This window comes from Eublepharis macularius, chromosome 8 (assembly GCF_028583425.1).
Source record: "Eublepharis macularius isolate TG4126 chromosome 8, MPM_Emac_v1.0, whole genome shotgun sequence".
NCBI classification, from domain to species: Eukaryota; Metazoa; Chordata; class Lepidosauria; order Squamata; family Eublepharidae; genus Eublepharis; species Eublepharis macularius.
In genome coordinates this window covers 55,844,142-55,864,038 of record NC_072797.1, presented here as the reverse complement: position 1 = coordinate 55,864,038, position 19,897 = coordinate 55,844,142, and the positions used below count along the sequence as shown (strand labels likewise).

At 45.3% G+C, this 19,897-nt stretch overlaps 1 pseudogene; it reads right to left on the bottom strand.

Moving 5' to 3' along the window:
* Positions 1–356: 356 nt before the first annotated feature.
* LOC129335110 (bax inhibitor 1-like) lies at positions 357–8,811 on the bottom strand (annotated as a pseudogene).
* Between the last annotated feature and the right edge of the window lie 11,086 nt (positions 8,812–19,897).

Here is a 19,897-nt window from a genome sequence, read left to right as displayed (position 1 = left end):
GGTTATGGCAGTGAGTGCTGCAACAGGACTGGGGGTTTTCAGGGTCTGAGTCTAAGACAGGGTTTTCCCCCAGAGACTAACTCAAATTTTTGGGGCTCCTCCTGCACATCAAAGGGGACTCCTGAAAATGCCTCAATTGCTTCATTCTGTGGTGGCAGTAGATGCCCAGCTCCCTCCGCCTCTTAAACTTTGGCATCTTCATCTGAGGAGGAGTCAAACACTGGTCAAATCAAATCAAATTTTTATTATACAGTCAAAGACCAGCATAGAGAGAACACTACAAAATTACAAAGTTAAAATTATTAGTAAGAATAGAACAAAATTAAAATAATTAATTAAAACTGTAATATGAAAGAGGCAAGGGGTCAGGGGAGAAAAGGGGGCTCCATACAGGCATCCACTGTTCCTTCATTTCTCTTTCTTCTTGTTGTTGCTCTCATTCATGCCCGAGATGGTCATGAGCTCTCGGAAGATGCTGATGAAATCCAGGAAGAGATCCTCGCAGTGCCAAATGTAGTCCTGGTCTCCCCTCTCAGCCTTCTCAATGATGAGCTGAGTGTCAAACAGCACAAAGCCACACATGACCATGAGTCCAATGTAGAGGTTAGCCGTGAAAAGCCAGGTGGAGCCCATGAACATATCGATCAGGGACATAAAGAGCATCAGGAAGAGGCCAGAGAACAGAAAGCCTCCCAGATACAAGTAGGCACGGCGCTTGGCAAAAAGGGCACTCAGGGAGAAGCAACTGAAGATCACGGCTGTGCCCATGAAAGCAGTTGGAATAATGCTAGGGTTGATGGCAATGCACATCTTGAGCAGAGGACCCAGGTTAACGCTGGAGAGGAAGGCAAAGCCTGCCAGCATGCCCAATCGTTTCTGTTCTGTTTTCCGCCTATGGGGTGTGGCCATCAGCCAGATCATAAGGCCAGAAGATCCCACATTAGTCAACAGTCCAAACTGCACCAGCTGAGTTACCAGGTTGATGTAGGCACTAGCTGCTGCTACAAACATGCATAGTGCAAAGCTAGCATAGACCTTCTTCAGGCGCTGCTGGGTTGATGTGGAGATGTGGGAAAATTTGAAGATGGCATCAAAATTGATGTTCCTCAACTATGAAACGTTCAACCAAAAAGGGTGGCTTGGCTATTCCAGACCTAAAATGTTATTATATGGCAGCACAGCTAGCAAACATAGTGCTTCTTTTGCATTCCTCAGATAGTTCAGACTGGACATATGCTGAAACTGCACATATTCTTCCCCATGATCTAAAGGATATAATTTGGACAGACCCTAAACACAGGCCTACCCAAACTCTTGCCAATCCATTTTTGAAATCTACTATATCTGTATGGGACAGGGTAAGAAACTATCTAGCTCCTACACCCTCACCCCATCATCCTTCCTGGACCAATCGTGGTTTCCACCAAGTCAGGATTTAATTTCATTTCAGCAATGGAAGGTAATTAAGAAATCTAGGATCATTGACATCACCAAACATGGGGCCATCCTAACTAAGGAGCAAATAGAAGGGGATACAGAGGTTGTGGTCCCTTGGTATCAATACTTACAATTATCTCATCTTATAGGCAGCCAACTATTTGTCGACTCCTTGAAACGGGAGTTAACAGATTTTGAACGTTTATTAAAAAAAATACAACCTCATCGTAAAGGCCTCATAGCTAGCATCTATGCTAATTTCAACTCACAGAATGATCAATCCTCATTAAGGTACCAATTGAAATGGAATAGGGACTGCAGTACCCCCTTAATAGAGGAGCAATGGTCCACAATATGGTCTGGCAAGCCCCTAAATTCGAACGCAATCAACATCAAAATGTCTTCTTTTAAATTGTTGTCAAGATGGTACATGACTCCTCAATTCCTACACCAAATTAATCCCAATTTAACACCGCTCTGTTGGAAAAAGTGCAGTCAAATTGGTGACTATATCCATTTGTGGTGGTCTTGCCCCAAGATCCGATCATTCTGGGACTTAATTTCAAGGAAAATTAAGGAGATTACAGATTATGAACTGCTCATGACTCCAGAATCAATTTTGCTGGGTCTTTGGGAAGACCCTGCCATACCAAAGGTGCGGAAAAATTTAATTTTTATGTTACTTGCTGCTGCAAAAATGCTTCTAGCAGCACACTGGAAATCAGACAAGCTTCCGAAGCTACAACAGTGGGTTCAGAAAGTATGGGATATTTTTACTATGGAAAAAATAGCAGACCACCTTCATTCTATTGATAAACCACAGTATCAGTCATCATTCTTTACGCAATGGTTGCCCTTTTTGAATTACTTACACAATACTAATCAACTGCCTAATGCTGACATCAATACATTTAGCTTCTTAGCTATATTATGAGGATATCTCCTCACTGTTCCTCCTTGCACTGTTTTTGTAGTCTATTACATTGGCTTTGTTATTGTTATTGACCGTTCCAAGGTTTGTTTCTTGTATTATTGTTATGTGTATTTATGAATATTGTAAATTGTAAAATGAAAAATAAATAGTTAAAAAAAAATTGATGTTCCTGTTGAAGAAGTCCATTGTGCTAGCTGACAGACTTTTGCAACCCTCTTGTTGTCAAAATAAGCTGCTTCCGTCGAGCTCCTTGTCGCAGCCACCAACTGACATGGCCACCCCCCTCCGAGTCGTACGTGTCGCTGGCCGCGGCCACTCCTCCACTCCCTCCTGCCCTGCCCTCCTCCCCGCCACTTCCATTAAAAGGGTGGTATTTACATAAACCCTGATAATGAAAGCATCTGACAGATTTTATAAGCTATTGCTCAAAATTTGCGACGGAGGCTGTAGTTGTTGGATTTCTATCTTCTAGAAGTAGTCTAATGTATTCCAAGCTCATTCTTCCAGGTATTCTATTGATCAAAAGGGTGATGAGTTTGATGTGGGCATCTGGATAGAATGGACAACATAGAAGAACGTGATCTATAGCCTTAATTTTCCTTCATTGCAAGGGCAAAGCCTTTTCTCGTAGAGAATTCTGTTAAACCGCCCATTTAAAACAGCAGAGGGGAGTGCAGCACACCTTGCAAGTATAAAGGCCCTCCTGTGACTATGCACCTCCAAGAGAGACAGATAGGCATCCAGATTGATTATATATCTGGTGTTCATAGGGAACAAAAAGTAAGGACCCTCCCTAATTCAAGCTGGCATTCAGTGTCCAATATCCTTTGTTTTATGGTCTGTTTTGCCTAGTCAAAAGTCATGGTTAAAATCATTGGGGGTGGGGGGGTGAGCCGACTTTTGCCCAATATCTGCTGAGTGGACAATATGAGCATTTCTTTTTTTAAATGAGAGGCATGAAATACTGCACCAAGATATTTGAAGGTCTTTACCTGTTCAGTCAAGTGGCCATCGATGGTCCAGGTTCTAGACTTCTGTCTCTTACCGAAGGCCATTATTTTTGTTTTTTGATAATTTATGGTAAGAGAGTCTTTCTTGCAGTGCTGTACTGGTCTATGACAACAAGTAAGCATAAACAGGAGTTACCTGTCTAATTACCTAGTCAGACATGAAGAGATGAGCAGTTTAGATGCTCTTCCTTTGACTAAATTAGGGGGAGGTCTTTCTGCAAATTGTTGCTTTCTCCTTTCAAGATGACTCTGAAAAGCAGCCTCTTTTGTTACTGCTATTTATTGAATTTACTCACAATATTTTTAAATAATAATAATAATAATAATAATAACATTCGATTTATATACCGCCCTTCAGGACAACTTAATGCCCACTCAGAGCGGTTTACAAAGTGTTATTATTACCCCACAACAATCACCCTGTGAGGTGGGTGGGGCTAAGAGAGCTCAAGAGAACTGTGACTCGCCCAAGGTCACCCAGCTGGCTTTGTGGAGGAGTGGGGAATCAAACCCGGCTCTCCAGATTAGAGTCCCGTGCTCTTAACCACTACACCAAACTATATATATAAGACTATATATGGAAGTTCTGCCAATGATTTAGTACTATCCTGTGTTTGACAAACAACCTTCTGTTTGAATGTCCCTCTCCCCTCCCATACTAAATCAAATGCTGCGGAGAGCACCATTTGTTTTCCCCATTATCTAGTTTTATAAGACAAACAGGAAACTGCAGCATTGTTGAAAGCTTGGGTCAGCCCACAGCCATTTTATGGCCAGCTGTGAAAAAAAGAAGAGTCTTCTGAAAGTCAATACCTCATCAGTTAATATCTGCAGTATGTGAATAGGGAAAGTCAATAAGTGGCATGGGTCACAGGGACCATATCACTCCAGTCTTAAAAAATTGCCATTGGGTGACGGCATGATGTCACTTTCATGAAAATCCTGGAAGGTGTGTCAGTTCACTCTAGGAATTGCTGAAAACTCCTTGCTTTTAGATATGCATGATATCACTTCTGGGTTTTATTGGGAATTATGTAATGCAGTTGTCCAACAGCACTCTCCATGCCCCTACCCCTTGCCCCAGGCTCCCACTGGTTGCTAGTCCATGCTTGGCAATGCTAACTAACATATTTTCATATTAATCTACCTGACCACTCTGGTCATCTTCAGAGGCTCAACTTCAGGTGTCAAAATTTTGGAGTTCTCTTCCCATGGAGATTTGTCTGTCTAATAATTGTTTTCTGCAACTAGGTGGAGACTTGTTTTGTTTTGTTTGGCCTTCTCCCACTGACTCTTACTAGCCCTCCTTCCTGTTTGGAAAGCCAGGCCCCGCAGGGAGATTGGCAATCTGAGGGCCAAACTACACAGGACGAATGACACTTGAACGGCAAGTGGACTGAGTGGAGGGCAAGTGAACAGGGAGAAATACACTTGCTGTTCAAGTGTCATTCGTCATGTGTAGCTTGGCCCTCAGTGAACTTTCAGGGGAAGACTGGGAGGTGCATTTTACCTCAAGTCACATTCAATGACTCCCAATATCAACTGCATACTATTTAGAATGGGGTGGTGGTGGTGAGGACCAATCAGACCACATATGCAAATGACCTCTGTATTCTAACTGTCTCTGGGGGTGGGGATGAGGTGTGGAATGTTGTGAGCCCCAATCATCCTGCATATGCAAATGACTTTGAAAGGCTGGCTCAATCAGGGAAGAGTGGCTGAGCTGGTAGTGGACAGGGGCGCAAGCAGGAAGCAACCTGCCAGCCACACAGGGAAGCCGAATCCCTTTGGAAAAACACATTTTACCCCTTTTTACCACCTTAGGGGGCGAATTTCTTAAAATCCCTTCTTAATAGGTGTTTACATCATGAAAGGAATGTTCTCCCCAAATTTCATGTTTCTAGGTCCAGGAGGTTGGGCTGGGCATTGATAAGTCAGTCAAGACACTTGACTTTATTTATATAGATTAGCCCTTTGCTGACATTCAGTGAGGATGGAATGACTGCATGGGAGGGGAGGGAAGATGCATTAGCCCCTATCTACCATATATGGAGTTCATTGCAACGAGTAGTCAAATCTACGCATTTCCACTGTAAGCAAGTTAGATTCTGTCTATGAAATTAGGACCACACATTTGTACATGCATAGGTTCTCTACATACATTCCATTGTAAACATGCAGGTTGGGAGTGGAGATTGCCATCCTAATCATGCTTTTTCTTTCCCACATACCTCATTCTATCCACATGGAACATCTGTTCAGTTACCAAAACAAGGGAAACAATTCCTGCATCAGACCAAGTTTATGCCCCAGTAGATGTCTTGATTGTTTTTGCTGCAACAGATTAACATAGGCATCTCAATGAAATATGTACAGAAGTTAGTGCCCCCTGCCCTAGCATGCACTATCCAAAAACACAAGAAATTTATTGTTTCTCTACCATATTCTTTACATAAATGCCAGGTGTTCCAGACTGGGACAGAGTGATCAAGTACAGTCATAAAAATGGTACTAAGCAACAAAGGAAACAGCTCACTCCTCCAGTCTAATCAGTGTAAAGGAAATCCCAATCTCACTAGAAAGTCTGGAGCAGGGTCTTGCTGTGCCATATGAGTGCCCTTTCTAGGTTAGATGGGGAAAAGATTGGTTGTAGGATTGCCAGTCTTCTACCAAAGAAGGGGAAAGGTATTACCATAAAAGTCCCAGTGGTTCCTAGAAGGTATGACATAACTTCTGGGATTTTCATCACATCGCTGCTGGCAGCTTCCTATGTCTTTGCCTCCCCAGTCTCCTGGTGGTTGCTATGCCATGCCTGACAGCCCCTGTTGGTTGGCACAGGGAGCAGGTATAGTACAGGGCTATCCCTTTTTACTATGATGGCAGAGTCCCCTTAAAGCCTCTTTCATCCTAGAGGGGATGTTGAATAAGGTTGGCAATCTCCCTGTGGGGCCTGGAGTCCCTTCACATTACAGTTGGTATCTAGGCTACAGAGATGGTTTATATGGCATCACAACTCGGATGAGCTCCCTTACTTCCCTGTCCTCTGCCCTCCTTAGGCACCACCCCCAAATCTCCTGAAATTTCCCTAGCTGGACTTAGTTACCTTAGTGTTGAATGAAATGTGGGTTCTCCTCTGCCACCTGCACTATGGAGGCCAAGGCCCTTCAAGGTTCTGCTCACATTGCTTGCTCACCAGATTCGAGAATGACTTGGTGAGAAATACTAGGAATTCTAATGGCAGCAACATGTCTTCCAGTCATGGTACAAAGTTGTTGGTAGTTTGGATTATGTAGGATAATTCACAAAAGTGATTATAAAATCAGTCATTTACGGCACTAGACTATTCGTTCTGGGTCCTTCCAGTTTCCCTTCTCCCCACCCCCATTCAGTTCAGCTAGTGAAACAGAATAGACTTGGCCCACTTTGAAAAGCTAGCAGCAATTTCAAATGATGCATTTATTTGCCTGAGTTCACTTGAGGTTCTTGTCACATTTGAAAACTGTAATAAGATGACACTGCTTAACATAATTAAGAGCCAATGCAAATATCAGGAGTGAACTGTAAGCACTCAAAGCCAAAGAATACGCAAACACAGACTGCATTTCCTCTTTGGTGTTGCTGCCAAGTTCTTTCTCTTTGTGCAATGTGAATTTGATCCATGCAGCCTTTTTGGCTGCATTCCTGTCTTTCGTTCTCTTTTGGAAAAGAAAACACATTTTAAAACATTGGTTTAAGACTCATGCTGTACACCAAACCCCCTTTCACATTCCCTTACTTTTAGCACATGAAAACTAACTTGGAAAGCAGATAGGAAATAATGATACCATGAGGTCACTTTACATAGCTCATATACAAAACTCAGCCTGGCAGCTGCAGAGCTGCCACGGTGCCCTTGCCAGTGACCAGGGAGCACAAACCCAGCAACAGCCATCCAGACTCCTTGAAGGTGAGAGTCTGAATCCCCTTGTAGCACAAATACATATACGTGCTTTTTGGACAGGCAAATGCCACACTGACCCAACAGAAGAAGCAGGCACATCCCATCATGCCACCAGACAGCTCCATAGGAATGAGAGGAATCACAGAAGGAGAACTCATGGGCTTCCCAGAAGAATATAAGAATATAAGCCCTGATGGATCAGCCCTGTGATCCACCTTGTATAGCATCATGATTTAAACAGTAGCCATGGAGGACCTACAAACAGGAGATAGTGACCAAGACCGTTGGCCTTCTTACAAGAATCTGTTACAGTAGGATGGAAAACATGCTTGTCAGCCCCACAACACCTGTTGGAAGCTGCTAGGTGGCCTGTGGAGAGGCAGGGACAGTTGCAAGTAATGGGCAGCACTGCAGCTAGCTACGGTAGACAGAGGCTGTGCCTAGCTGATCAGTGGGGATTTATAAGTGGCTAAGAAGAATGCAGGCACCTAGATAGTCCTCCAATTAGATTGCCAGCCCTACGCCAGTAAATCCTGGGAGATCTGGGCTGTTTCCACATGGGCAAAAATACCGCAAGTTTTGCACAATGAATTGCTTACCAGCCACGAGCTTCATTGCACCTTGTTCCACCTCGTACTGCCTCGTTCCACTCCCAGCAGTTCACACATGCCACAGAAATCACAGAGCAGTGGGCAGTAAATGCCCCTGTCAAAGTTGACGTTGAGGCCTTACCACCCACTGTCTCCACCTTTTTTTTTGCGTAATTTTGAAGTATCAATGGGCAAATTCAGTGCACTCCCGACATGGTGGCTTGTGATAGACCTGCTCATTTGCCCGTGAATGTTTCTTGAAGGCCATTGGTTGCATTGGTTGGGAGCCAAAATTCAACTTCTCTAGAACGACTATGCTTTCAAAAGTGAGTTGTCCGAGGAGGTGACTCAAACTGCCATGGCGCCTGAGAGACTACTTTTGCTTATGATGGCGTAATTGGTAGTTTTCCTGCTGCACAACTCAATGGCACTGTGCCAGACACACCTTTGGCACATCATGAGGAGGAGAAGGGCTGCTGCGTTAATGTTCCACTCTACCCATCCAACAGCTGCCCCCCACTGCCGATGGGGCATGTCATGCAGAAATAGGCTTCGGCAGCGATGGCATGCCCTTGCAGGAATGGGAGGACCGAGGTTCTGCTGGGTCTACCCGCACAGCTGGGACTGGTGGGAGAGGATCATTCTCTGTACTTGGGATGACCACTACTGGATCCAGAGCTTCAGAATGAGCCGGGAGACCTTCATGGAGCTGGTGGGTGTGCTTCTCCCGACTCTGGAGCTGCAGAGAACCTCCATGAGGGAGCCCATCTTTGTGGAGAAGAGAGTGGCCATGGCACTGTGGGGTCTGGCCACTGGTGCGTGTTACCGCATAGCAAGCAACAACTTCAGCTTGGGGCTGTCCACCATTTCTGATACAGTGCTGGAGGTCTGCTTCGCCATTGAGGTTGAACTTCTTTCCAAGATGGTCTGCCTCAGGCCAAAGGTCGGAAAGGTAAGCGCCCCCGTAATTTAAAAATATATATTTTTATGAGTAATGCAGGCTTGCAATCTCATCTGGTATGATTCGTCTGCAGAATTGTTGCCATCCAGGGATTTCTTCTTTGGGAAATTGGAGTTGTTGATTGCTAATGTCACGTATGTCCTTGGCAAAGGGCTAACCCCTTTTGTTTTTTCCCTGCAGATAATGGATGGATTTGCCGCTTTGGGTTTCCCTCACTGTGTTGGGGCAATCGACGGGACTCACATACCCATCAGTGCACGGCAATCGCAAGAACTTCTCCTCCATCTTGCTGCAGGGGACAGTCAACCATACCGGCTGTTTCAAGGACGCGGAGGTGGGATGGAGAAGAAAGAACCACAATGCCTTCGTGTTCTGCAACTCAGCCATCTATGCAGCGATGGATACTGGATCCTTTGTGCCAGGGAATCCCACCCTGAATCTGAACAGCGTTTCTGTGCCACTGCTTATCATCTTGGATGGGGCTTATGCAATGAGACAGTGCCTCATGAAGCCCTATGGGAAGAGTGCTTTGACACCACGCCAAAAGCGCTTTGACTGGTTACTAGCTCGGGCTAGGAACAAGATTGAATGCTCTTTTGGACATCTGAAGGGGCACTGGCAATGTCTCCTGCACCACCTGAAGGCCAGGGAGGAAAACATGGTGACAATTGTCACTGCCTGCATGATTCTCCACAATATATGTGAGGCCAAGGGACACGGGGTATTGGGTTCACTCAGGGATCTAATGCCTGTGACCATGCCTGGAGATGGGCTACTCTACCAGGAAAATGACCGTGGAATGCTGGAGGAAGGAAAGGAGGCCCTTTCAGCATTCATGGAAACACACGCCAGGCGCTGAAAGTTTCATTGCATGAATTGTTCTTTTTATAGTTGTCTGAAACTGCGTGTTTCCTTTGTTTATTTTCAGAAGCATCATTCTGTGTTTTGTATACGGTCGGTTGCATCTTGTCACGTTAACAAGGTTTGCTGGTTGTCCTAGTAAATCATTATTGCATTATGTGCATGACTGTCTCCATCTTGTTCCTTTGCCTCCGCTGCTGTTCAAAGGTGAGGGTTGGGAGTGGGGGGGCGCACCAACCAGGGAGGGCACAGGACGAGGCTCAGTGGTGGAGGGCTCAAAGCACAATGTCAAAGGGATCACGCAACTTGGCCACTTCCCCTGAAAACAGTGTGTTCTTCCCCTGCCCCCACCGCCATCCAAAGGCGAGCGCCCAAACCAAGAGGGGCACAGGACAAGGCTCGGTGGACAAAGGCTCGAAGCACATCCACACACTCCCCTGTGGTAGATATGAGGTTCTGATTTGTGCTGGATCGATTGCACCTTCTTACACAAACAGCCATTCATTAATGTCAAAGGCATCATGCAGGGTCACCAAATGCTGGTAGCTGCCTGTGTGTCTACTGTGTGCATCGAGCAGGATCCCTCTGCATTACGTGTGCAGCTGCCTGCATCTCCCCCCCCCCAGCCAACTTGCCCACTTTCCTTGAAAACAGTGTGCTCTTCCCCTGCACCCCCAGCTGTTCAAAGTTGGGGGTTGGGAGAGGGGGTGCCCAAACCAAGAGGGACACAGGACAAGGCTCGATGGCGGAGGGCTCAAAGCACACTGTCAAAGGTATCCACTGTTCAAAGGCGAGGGTCAGGGGAAAGGGTGGGGGGAAGCACCCAAACTAAGTGGAACACAGGACAAGGTTCAGGACAAGGCTCCTGACTTTCAACTATTAGTCTCAGGGGTGGGAATGTCAAAGGGGGAATGAGGTGCCCCAGCCATATAGGTGTGATTGGGGGGGGGGATTTTGCGGGCATGCTTGGTTTTTCTTGGCGAAGGCCCATCATGCCCCTCTGAGGGAGCAGCTGTTCTGAAAACAGCCAATGCCCCATCACCGACCCACCAGCATGCATCCACTCACCCCTTGAGTGAACACACCATGGAACAGAACCAAGCATAGCCCCACCACCAGCACCAGCCAGTGAAAAGAATGCACAGGGGTAGCCAGCCTCTCTCACTGGCTCCCACAAGGCCACTCAGGGTGGCATCAGGGTCTCCTCCCAGGGAGACCATGCCCAACCAGCCCCTGACAACACTGACCATCCACTTCCCAGAGGCACATTTGCAGAAGACAATGCTGCTGCAGCCATTACACGCTCTCAAATGGCAGTGCACTCCTTTGTAGCCCATCACAAGTGTACCTTCCCCCTGCCTTCTGAGTTTCCACCCACTCGACCTTATCAGACACCCTCCTTTCTCCCCTGCGAGAAACAATGCCACACCAGAGAATCTCACCCATGCCGCACCAGGCCAAAAGTGCCAAGCTACAGCTGCCATGGGGGGCAAATGGAAGCATTGATTTAGAATCCACCCAGAAGCAAGGAAAAGCAAGGTGAGCAGGACACAGAATAACACACACTCCCCCCCCTGCTCAAAGCAACAGACAATCTCGCATTTTGGGTTAACAGATCCAGTTTCATTCACAGCAGCCAAGCACTGGGATCAGCTAGTGGGAGAACACCACGGAACAGAACCAAGCATAACCCCACCACCAGCACCAGCCAGTGCAAAGAATGCATAGGGGTGGCCAGCCTCTCTCACAGGCACCCATAAGGCCGCTCAGGGTGGCATCAGGGTCTCTCCCCAGGTCTGCGAAGCTTTCTGTCATGAGTCAGCCCCAGCCCCGACTGGCCACCTTACCTACTGCCTCAGAGTCCTCCTCAGAGGATGAGCAGGAAGGGCCAGCAGAATCTTCTCTGGAGTCGGAAGCCCCTGCAGAAGCTATGGGAGAGGAGGAGCAGTCAGAAACTACTGCTGCTGCTCCAGAGGGAATTCAGCAGGAACAGCCTGGAGCTTCTGCAGAGACTGTCAGGGACGAGGAACAGCCAGAAACCTCCACAGAGGCTGTAAGAGACAAAGACTCCCCCAGGGCTAGAGCGAAATCCGAGCCTCTGGGGCCAGCTGAAAGGAGGAAACTTAGAGATAAGGCAGCGTTTCTGGAAAGGCGGAGGAGTAGCCGGCTAATAGCACAACGCCGGGCAGAGCTGTTTGAGGGAGAGGCAACAGCTGGCCCTCATTAGAACAGCAATAAAGGAAGACGCTGAGAAGACCAAGCGTGGAAGCAACTCAGCTCGCCACTCCCTGCTACCTGGACGTTCGTGTACCTTGCTCTACTGCTTGTTTGGACTTGACCTTGGCCTGCCTATTGACTACTCTTCTGCCTGCCGCTCTCTCACTCCCTGACTGATAGCCTGACCCTGGCACCTGGCCTGACTCCTGGACCCTGGTTTGCTGTCTTGCAATACTGAACTCCTGCCTGCTGTGTTCAGCCCTGCAGTACCAGTGAGCCTCCTGCCTGCTGTGCCCAGCCCTGTGCGCGACACTTTCATCTGCAGGGTGTGTCGACTCTGTAGAAGGATAGAGCAATACAAACAGGTTATTTTGCAACTTGGCTGAGATGCAATACCCACTAACCCAACATCACCCCTCGCCCTGTCCTGACTAAACTTACCGTTCGGGAACGGTGTGGAGGTCCTTAGATGGGACGCATTGATAGTGATTAGGTCATGCGTGAAGAGCTCCTCTGAGCCTTCCTGAATCTCCATTGGGTCTGTCCTTGTTTGACCCTCTACCTCCAGCACCATACTTCGCACCACACACTTTGGGTCCATGCTGGCAACCCCCCTCAGGATGCTGCCCAGCTCCCTGAAGTAGGTGCACATCGTTGGAGCATTACTGGAGTGGTGTTTGTGTGCCACAACACTCTTGTACTCCAAGCGCATTGTCTTGGTCTTCGATCAACACTCTGTTGCTGATCTTCTGTGGCATCGCGCAGCCATTCACCGAGATATTTTCTGAAAATAGTCCAAATTTCTGTGGGTGCTGCATAAAGCCTCCTGTATTTTTTCCTCCCCCCAGAAATGCAAGAGATCCAAAATCTCCCTATGCTGCCATGAAACCCCCCTTTTCCCAGCAACTTTGCCTCCACAAGCCATGTTACAAGAGACACCTGAGAACACAGTTGTGGTATTCCCACTCCTGGTGAAATGGCCTCTCACTTGGAATGCAGAATTCTCGCCCCGAGTTCCTCAAATCAAAGAGCCCAATGGGCAGGTCAAGGGTCATCAGTATGGGGGATTTTTGGCTTCCTAGTCACAAAATGGTGAGGATATGCTCCGCGAACCACAACCAGCCCCTATGCACAGCACACAAAAGCAGATTGGCGCAAATGTGGTGCTGCAGAGAGGAAAGGCGAAAGTGGTGGTCATGTCTCTTCAGAACTGCAGAAGCAACTTCTTAGATTAAACATGCAGTACCCATCATTGATCGTTCTCTTTTTCCATATCCTATCAATAGGAACCCCCCCTCCAAAATCAAGGAGGCTTCGTCCCACTGCAGATACATGGCAGTTGCACAAAGCTATTAAACTGCAAGGCCACCGCAGAGTGGTGGGACTCCACCATTTTGCGGGCACCCAGGGAAACACTCAAGAGCAGAGAGTCCATCTTTCTTTTCGTGCATGAATCACATTCATTCATCAGAAACCGGTGACCATTAACCTCCCATTGAAACATCGCAACTGCACAAAGTGCATCTTTTTTTTAAAAAAAAAAAACATGGCTGGCCAGCACAGACTGGCAGGACTCCGCCATTTGCTGGGCACCCAGGGAAACGTTCAAGAGCAGGAAGGCTTTCTTGGTGCTCGAATCACATCACAATCACATCGGAATCACATGAGAATCACATCTGAAACTGGTGACCGGCAACCCCCATTGAAACATTGCAACGGCGCAAAGCGCTTCTTATTTTTAAAAAACATGGCTGGCCAGTCGGCCGGCACAGGCAATACCCCGCCATTTTGTGGGCACCCAGGGAAACTCTCAGGAGCAGAGAGTTCATCTTTCTCTTTGTGCTTGAATCACATAATCTATTCATCAGAAACTGGTGACCGGAAACCCCCTGGAAACATCGCAACTGTGCAAAGCGTTTTTGTTGTTTTTTTTTTAAAGGACTGCCAGCTGGCACAAATTGGTGGGACTCCACCATTTGCCAGGCACCCAGGGAAACTCTTAATTAAAAATAGGTACTTTTTCTCTCAGTCCAAAAATCTATCTCTCAATGCACAATTCACACAATCGGATTACATGCCAAACCGGAAACCCCATTGAAACCTTGCAATTGCGCAAAAGCCATCTTTTAAAATATATATATATTTGTCTGGACTGCCTGCCAGCACAGAGTGGAAAAGGAAAAGGGGGATGGGCTTCCCCAATGATGGAGCATTCCAAATTGTTAAGTATCATCTTCAGAAGTTCACATGAAATCCTTAAAACGCGTCATGAAGCGGAATAAACAGAAGCGGGATAAGACAGGTATTCTTGGGTTTTGGCGGTAGAACAGTGATAGTATGTGCGAGGTTTGCGCTATACTTAAGACTGTGTGAAAACGGCCCTGGAGGGCAGTGCATGCAGAGGCTGGAGTTTTAAGGGATGAGAACTCACTTCCTCCATGATGCTCTAGGAATTTCCCTGATTTCCATAAAGCATCACTTTTGGGTAGAGGTTGGAGGGATGTGACATCATTTCCAGGTGAAGCACTAGGAATCCCTCCAATCTCTGTGGTCTTTTTTCTCCACTGACTCTAATAATCATGGGTGGGGTATTGAGGCCAAGGTTGCCAACCCCCGAGTCTCCTCCCCCACTGCCAGGCAGGGAGGAACCAAAAGAAAATGCAGAGGCAGTCCAAGAACCAGGCCAGGATGCAGAGCAAAAACACTATGTTCGATGCTGATTTTTACTGAATCAACCCTATTGCAGCTCATTGTTTTAGGGTTGCTCCAGAAATGATGTAACTGGCTGAAAAGCGTGCACATACAGGTAAGTACCTGTTTCCTCCCCAGCCCCCACACCTCACTCCCCACAGACCTGGCAACCCTGATTTGGGGGTGCGTGCCCATTGTAAGTAGGCAAATGGCAAGCCTACTTCCAGGTCTTCTCCCTCAGCCATACTCCCCCATTTGTGGTGCTCATATCTGAGGCAAGATAATGTACTCAGTGGGACTAACAGTCCTATGAAGGGAGTTCTACTGGATCTGTGTCTTCGGTTACTGATAGCTCCAATCCATGCACCAAGGCTCTCATCCTAAAAATATAGTCATGAGTGTGCCCAGTAGTGGTGATATTTAGAACGAAGTGCCGTCTGTTTACCCACAAATGTTCCCTGTTGCATTCACTCATGCAAGTAGGTGCTAACCTGCATTTGGAGGTTCATGGCTAGCATCTTCACTTCTTTGCTAGAGTACATATTTACCTGATGTGGAAGACATTGCAACAGATCTCCTGACATATCTTTAAGGTTAAACAGATGTGGGAACCTCCAGTTTGGAATGGGGTCACAGTGCAGAGGAAAGTTTAACCCTTTCTTCCCACCCCCTTTCCCCAATAGAATTATCTTCTCTAAACTGCTATTAAGATCAAGATAAACTACCCTATGGTATTCTCTATTACTATCTATGGATGACAAAGTTGGACAGTGAAAAAAGCTGACAAGAAAAAATGGATTCATTTGAAATATGATGCTGGAGGAGAGTTTTATGGCTGCCTTGGAAGATAAAAAGACAAATAAGTGAGATCCGTTCTGTCCCACAGGTAACTTTGATCTGTGGCGGCACTCCAGGACTTAACAGTTGTTCTCCAGTGCTTTGAAATGAGCTGGCAGTGAAGATTAGAACTGTTCTCTCCTTACTTACCTTGAAAGGTCTAATAATTCCAGAGAGCTTTCTGTTGGTTTTAATTGTATGGATTGTGGATACTGAGAGCCAGTTTGGTGTATTGGTTAAGAATGGTGAGACTCTAATCTGGAGAACTGGGTTTGATTCCCCACTCCTCCACTTGAAGCCAGCTGGGTGACCTTGGGTCAGTCACAGCTTCTTGGAGCTCTCTCAGCCCCACCCACCTCACAGGGTGATTGTATGTTATAATAATAACATACTTTGTAAACTGCTCTGAGTGGGCATTAAGTTGTCCTGAAGGGCAGTATATAAATCAAATGTTATGTTACTATATATGATGATAAGATATGGTATTATTGTTCTTAATACTGATATGCTTGTAATCAATATTTGTCAACCACTTTGAGACCACTATGTGGATCAAGGCAGTCTATAAATATTTTAATAAATATCTTAATAAATAACCATCCAGAGATCTGATCATGATTCTTCCAATCCCAATGTGTTTAGTTGCATTCTTAGTTGGAACCCTGTGGAGAGGGAACAGGAGAAAGTGGGGGGATCCTCCCATTCTGGCTGTGGAGATGGGGTGGAAGAAAATAGGAGGAGATTGGTTGTTTTAAGTTTTCTGGCATAATGCTACAGAATCAATGGGGGGCTCTGACTTGTGAACAAGCCTAGCATTCTGATTGAGAGCTGCTTCTCCATCATCATGTCTTATGCTGCTTATTTTTGGCACTTCCAGCAATTACATTATGCCAGCTGTGCTGTTATGCCACTCTGAACTGTTGCTATGGTGGCATGGATCCCCAGCATGGGCATACCCTTGGGATCTGCCATGCCAAGAGTCTGAGCTGATATCCAGTTCTTATCTAGCAAGCATAAACTGAGAACAGGACTGAGCTGTAAACTTTTATACAGACATCAAATTGGGATTTTTCTCCACAATCAGGGGATCTGAGCAGCTGAAATTATAAGCAAGATTTGGATGTTTGGAAAGAAACCACATATTGAAGAAGATATGGTCCTAGGAATAGATAGTGCAACAAAGCATTGGAACTACATAAGAATCAGCTTTCTAATCCACTAGCATCAACTTTCATTTCAGTATTATCAATATATTCATTTTTCTTCAGTTTCCAGTCACCATGAGGAGGGGCTGCGGCTCAGTGGTGGAACATCTGCTTGGCATGCAGAAAGTGCCAGGTTCAATCTCCAGCATCTCCAGTTAAAAGAAAAAAGTAGTAGGTGATAGGAAAGACCTCCGCTTGAGACACTGGAGAGCTGCTGTCGGTGTGAGTAAATAATACTGAATACAGCACAAGAGGAGCCCTCACCTCAATGCTTCCCCATGTCAGTTAACAGTTAACAGTTTTCTGCTTGTCAAGACCAGCCCAAACAGAAGCACCAGTGTGACATCCTCCAGAATTGTCCCAGGTTTCTCATGGTGCCTATTTCTGTGGCTCACAAAGCAACTTAAGAACCAAGTTGTAGAATTTAGCCTGTAACAACAACTGACATTTGTGTATCCAACATAAGGTCCAGAACGTCTCCAGCAGAGCTGGGGATCTGAAATCAATGTTGTATCCATGAAGGCATAAGCCTTTTATTATTATTATTTTTGACAAAGTGACTCACAAATGAGTCACAAAGGTAAGGTCTAGGATATACATGACTGGAAATACTCAGTAAATCATTCAGCATCTTTTAATTCTCATTGCTGTCTCAGTCAGCTTCTCATTCTGGTTAAAATTAAATCACTGCAGTAGGATCTGTGATCTAAAGGATTTCTATGTATTCCCTGCTCAGAATCCCTGCCTTATATCTTACTTTAACTAGTAGCAATGCTTGGCACTTACAGAATACTTTCCATGCTCAGAGCATTCCACTTACAATCTCTTGCTCTGTTGCTTACACTGTCCCTACAGAGTAGACCAGTATTAGTATCCAATATAAAGGTAAAGGGATGAGACCTGAAAGAGGATGGCTTGCCTCAGGCAATGTTTGGGACAGGGGCTATGTTTGAGCCAAGGACCTCTTGGAACTCAGCTCGTTCTCCTGCCTCTGCTGCTGCTCCAGGTCTGCTGTGCATCTCTCTTCAAGCTTCATCTCCAGTCAGCAATTGAAATTATAGATGGCTTTAAAAGGGGGGGGGGTAAACAGAATCATGGAGGACAGGTCCATCTTTGTTTGCTAGCCATGGTGAGTAAAGAGACCCTCCATATTCAGACACACTAAACCTTTGAACCTCAGTGTTAGGAGTAACAACAGGGGGAGGTTTGGGCCTTTGTGCTGTTTGTTTGCCCTCTGGTTGGCCACTGTGTGAAACAGGAAGCTGGACTAGATGGAGCACTGGCCTGATCCAGCAGCGCTCTTCTAATGTTCTTAAATATCACAGAACCTGAACACTCTTGGTCTTGTCTTCAGTGATGAGGTATAATTTTGCAATATGATTTTAACATCCTCAAAGATTCCCTTGAAATCTGATGAAATAGGTTACAGTTCATCAAAGCTCATCTCTCTCTCTCTCTCTCTCTCTCTCTCTCACACACACACACACACACACACACACACACACACAAAACCATAAAACCATATTTCTCTAGGGTCTACTTTCTTTGTCTTCAAAAAGGTACAAAGATGAAGTGTTGAATGTGTTATTAATATGCTCTTCTCATCCCTCTATGTCACTTTTATAAGATTTTCACTGTTCTAAAATGTACATTAGGAATACACTGCTTCAAGAAAATCTTTCAGATTGACTGCTGCCATCTGTATGAGGGAATTCTTTTGAAAACTCAGGAGATCAAATTCTACATTAGATTGTGTTGGTTGCCATCAACTGGAAAACCAGTAGCAACACATGATTGATAAAAGCCAGGTCAGTAAACCTAAAAGGCTCCACAGTGAAACAAAATGGTGTCTCAGATAGACAGGCAGTGGTTTAATTGGGGGATCAAGTAGGAAAAGCAGACTAGCCATAGAAGTAATTGGAAGTCTGTGTCACAGACGTCTGTTAGGAAGAAGTTACTGGCCTTTATTAAGATATGGTGATTACAGAGTAGCAGTAAGCAATGATATAATCAGTTTTCTTACTAGCCAAGATTTTGCAGTCAAACTATGGCTTGTTTGGAATGCTTCCCAATGATTTCTTAAAATAAAGCCTTATGTGAATAGACTCCATATGGGAATTCTTAGACATTTTTTGGTAATGTGTTATTTTGGTTTACAAAACTGTAATATAGGTCATACATATAAACACTGTAGTTACTGTAGTTATCTCAGATGTCTTTGCATAGAAAGCCTGCCCTGTAAACCACTTTTCCCATTCTTGAACAGTCAGTAAACTCTACTAGGAATAATTTTTAAAAATTCAACCTTTGCTCAGCAGAGTCTTTCATAGCTAATCTAACAGCCTTTCTGGTGTGGATAAATTTTTCACAGAGCACTTTTAAATAACCACGTCCCCAAGTGAAAACTGAGGTTCTGGCACAGTTACAAGGAAGAAAGCAATGTACTCTCCACCCTGACTGGCTCCCAACCCTAAAAATATATACCCACGTTTCAACTAAAGTTTTCTGAGCAGTCCCTTTGTGCAATTGTTTAAATGGGCTGACTGGAGAGTCAGTTGTCCATCCTTACATTAATACAACATGCTTATGCTGGACAATTATATGAACATAAAGAGATGCCTGGAGAGAAATCAAAATGATTTGTGTGAATATACAAACACTTGCTAGACCTATATCATCCTAATGCTTGCCCTATCTAATTTGCCTTTAAAATCTCTAGATGTGGACAATTTCCTAGGCAATTACCCCAAGGAACTTGTTAGAAAGTTTTCCCAGGATTTAGTCTATGTTGGTGTTATCACACAAACATCCTCTTGCACTTCCCTTTGCATTTTCCAGTCTGCTTTGTGGAAGCCCATTAAGTGTTTGAAAATTCTAATCATGTCCTCAATTCATTTTCTTTTTTTCACCCTTAGATAAAACATACTCAGGTCCTACTTTCAAAACTTTCTGCTGTATTTTTATGCATTTATCTCTTACCCCCATCCTAAAGGCTCAGAGCGAGTGGAAAAAAATTAAAAGATACAGAATGTCATTACAATACAATTAGAATCCATTTAAGCATCTAAAAATATAACAAGTTCAACTTCACTGTCTACCAGCTGAACTCACATGCTGCAAAGCCAGCTGCAATGGAAAGATCATGCCTCTAGAAGATGGAAGTTCAGGCTGGGTGTTCTGTGAATTTCAAAGAGCGTCTCTTCCCTGATTCCCC